The sequence below is a fragment of the Crocodylus porosus genome, unplaced genomic scaffold (assembly GCF_001723895.1).
Source record: "Crocodylus porosus isolate Cpor-Errol unplaced genomic scaffold, CroPor_comp1, whole genome shotgun sequence".
NCBI lineage: Eukaryota > Metazoa > Chordata > Crocodylia > Crocodylidae > Crocodylus > Crocodylus porosus.
In genome coordinates, this window is record NW_017728906.1 from 66,100,903 (window position 1) to 66,104,835 (window position 3,933).

Below are 3,933 nucleotides of genomic sequence, written 5' to 3' on the forward strand. Positions count from 1 at the left end.
TGGATGTGGGGGGTGAGGGGTGGATATGGTGGGTTTGTGAGGGGTATGTTTCTGGGGATGTGTGGGTGTGGATGGGTATGGGGTTTGTGGGGGGTTGGATGTGTGGAGGGGGAGGGTGGCTAGGGGTGTATGTGTGGAGTGGGTGGTGTGTGGAGGGTGTGGGTGTATGTGTATAGTGGGGTGTGTGTGTGGCCTCCCCCTACAGACATGCCCAGCATCACGCACATCTGCTGCAGCCAGCAGCAGCAGCAAGCAAGGCTCCCCACTGGTGCACAGTCCCAGCAAGCCCCAGGACTGCATATGGCCAGGCTGCCAGCTTCATCGCATGGGGCTTAAATGCCCAAGCCCCATGCCACCAGGACAAACCACACAATGAAACCTGCAGTAAGATCATGGGACTCAGACATGGTGTCAGGGAGAGGGGCGGAGCCATCCCAGCTCCACAGTGAGGAGCTCCCTGCTGTTCCCATGTCCCCACTGGCCTCGACTTCATGCTCCTGTTGCCCCACCCTGAGTCCCTGCTGTCCCTGGAACAAATCCTGACCCCAGCCCTGGGGTACCAGATCAGGCCCCACACTCCTGCTCAACTGCTGCTTTGTTCCCACCTGCTGCCGACTACCAACACCACCACCACTCGCCCCTGCCCACCCCCACTGCCACCACCCCTCCCACCACCACCACTCCCCCTTGCTGTCACCTCCATCACTTCCCCAACCAACCCTGCTGCTGCCCTTCTCCTGCTGCTTGCCTACCTTCCTGCCCCCCCCACCCCTCCTCTCCTCCCACCCACCTGGGGCTTTTCTTAAGGACTTCCAGGAAGCTGCAACTGATGCTAAACATGGCATCTTGCCTTCTGACAGGGATGGGTCATCAGGAGCACATTACTGTAGTACTACAGAGCCTGCACTGACTTTCAGTAATTTTCTGGGTACCATTCAAGGTGCTGGTCTTGACCTATAAGGCCCTTAATGTTCTGGGCCCTAGACACCAATGGAGACTCTTTTTCCCAAGAACAACTTCCTGCAAATAGGATCTTTGCTTTATGTTCATTTGATAAACATATGTGGGAGGTTATTCTTAGTCGTTGCTCCTCAGCTGTGGAATTCCCTCCCTGTTGTGGCCCTCATAGCCTGAGCTTGGTCATTTTCCTGAGGTGTTGTAAGACCTTATCTGGGCAGGCTTTCTGCAGGAAGAGTTCAGCTTTGGGGCGTTGTCTGAGGAGATTGGTCTATTACATATAATTTTAATAATTTTACTTTGTCTTTATAATGTATCTAATTCTCATTGTAAGCCACCCTGACTCTCTTTTGAGGAGGATAGCATGTATATCTAACTAATAAAGAAAGAAAAAAAGTAACTAGAGTAACTCATCACACCACTTAGGGAAGAAGAGTTGTTCAGGGTCAAGTTCATTGGCAGTAAGAAGAAAATCATATCAGACTTCCTTACGTCCGTTTGAAAACCATTACACATACATGCTTTTACATATAACATACTGGATTATAAATGCAGGCTGTCTAATACTATAGGACTTGTTAAAAGCATGATACAGGGTTGTCTGCTTCCCTGCCTTGAGGTACACTGCACCCCAGACAGCTGGGGAGCAGTTGGCTGGGGTGCAGGGTGCCTCAGTGTGGGGGCTGTACAGCAGAAAAAAAAACCTGAGAAAAAACACACCAAAGTGCTGGGACAAATATGGAGACAGGGGAGCAGGCACCAGGGAGCAGGCCCTGAGCTGCCAGCTCCCCTTTCTCCACGTGTCACTCCTGGCTGTCACAGGGCATCACAGGGTGCCTCAGCATGGGGAATCCACAGCCCGCATTTGTCCTGGCACATAAAACTTCAGCATGCTTTGTACTGCCTTTTATCTCTGGGATTTTTTTTTGCTAGCAGGAAATCCCAGTATAGAATTTTGCCCCAGTACTACAAATTAAGAGCATCGGGCATAGTTTAATGTGCAACATGTGCAGTTTGTGGAACTGCAAAGAGGTTTGTAGCACCACAAACCACACATGCCTGCGCATCAGGATCTAGCCAATGAGTCCTCTTCTGCTTCAATGATGCACCGAGGCTACTGATCAGAATGTAACTTGGACAAAAAACTCAGGGCTGGCCCAAACTGCACTATGGAAGAAAGTGGGTTCAGTTGTCTTGGGCCTGGATACAAGCTGCCTCTCTGTTTCCATACTTGTACAGGGACATGGTCTGAAAGTATACTAGTTATTTAATGAGTAGTTTTATACACTATAAAGAAACTCAGAAAATACATTGCTCAGGATTTTAAATCATGAGTACAAGGCTTATGCTAGTAAGTAGATAATGTTACTTGTGAAAATTCTTAATAGCAAGATGTTAGACATATGTGCCATTCCCAGTCTGCTTCCTGGACTTTAGCCTTACAGAAAAAACAAACAACAGGTTCTACTGTGAGTGCTCTCCCTGATATCAGTTATCTCTATACTTCTTGTAGTGACAGCCCGCTTCTGACTTTAGAGCCTCCTGTCAAGCAAAAGTGCACATTCAGCTTTTACCCTGGTGGACTTTACAAGGCACATCTTCCAAAATACATCAGCATAGTTACAACCTTGTGTATCCCTGCTCACCCTGATATGGACCAGAAGAATAGTCCTACCTCTATACAGATTCTCTCTCAACTGTGCCACCCTATGACAAAGTTTCTATTATAATTTAATAGAATTAAATTATTCTTAAATTATAATGTTTATATTATAATTTAAGTACTGAGAGTACATTTGAAGAACTCTTGCTTCAAAAAGTACAGATTCTATTGGCAAATTGTTGAGCTGAGTAATTAATACATGGCTAGAAACACAAAGAGACAAAACTTCATAATATATTTGGAAGTTATCTTTATGTCTGATGGGGTATTAAATTGATGTCAAGAATTTCAGTAGCACTTACCCAATCTTATGTTAATTAGAACTGCAGTGAAGTGTTTGTCTTGTTGGTGAACTAGTAAATGCTTCTCACATAAGCTCACATTTACTCACGTGCCATCATGAGTCCACAAAGTTCTGATGCAAAATAAAACAAACTGAAACTCAGACCACCAAATGAGAGGAAGAGACAGAAAAATCAGTACTGCATGGAACAACACTGTATTTTTCTTCCAAATTTAAATAATATTTGCCAATTCTAAAGCTCTTTCCAAAGAAATGTGGCAAGTGGAAGAGTGTGTGCCGGGGGTGGAGGGGTGAGAGGACTGGTAGCATTAACTGCCATGGCTCCCAGAGAATTAATTTCCACAGCACCACTTTCCTTCCCCAGCCAAATTTCTGGACCCATAGGGACCTCTTTTTTCACATATAATGTACACCCCAATTTTAATCAGCTGGTTTTGTGGAAAAGGTGATAGTTATATATAAGAAAATGCAATATTTGTCCTGTTTTGCAGAAGAGTAAAGTGAGGTATAGGTCATCAGTAGGGAAGTTTTCAAGGCCAAATAGGAAGTGAGTGGCAGAGCAAAGAATAAAATCCAGATATCTTGACTGCCTAACCAAAATTTTTGGCCACAAGATTATCTTTGCTCTCCTTCTATGTGATCAAAACCTTTGAAAGAACTGCCCTACTCCTGAAACCAAAGGAACTTTCACAGTGAGATCAGAAGATCTGGAGTAAAGTGAGTATTTGTGAGATAACTGATAACTAGACTATGTAAGAAAGAGAAACCAAAAATCATGTGAAAGGACTCCCAAGAGTATCAATATGGAGTGCTTCTTTACTGTTGATTGCAATAGTTTCTATGACATAACAAGAAGTGAGACAGGTAGTTTAACGATATCCAAAGATATCTTTTTTAAGCACAGGCTGTAGTAATACTTAAGTGCTCCTTTTCTGACACCCAAGTACAAAGGATATATTGTTCATAAGACCCTGTTTTTCATTTTATTTTTATTAGGTAGATTTCATAG

General features: G+C 44.5%; 1 protein-coding gene across 1 annotated transcript in view; it reads right to left on the minus strand.

The window, feature by feature from the left end:
• Window positions 1-3,933, minus strand: part of GLRA2 (glycine receptor alpha 2) — a 220,244-nt gene that overhangs the window by 83,227 nt on the left and 133,084 nt on the right. The gene's annotated exons all lie outside the window — the stretch shown is intronic.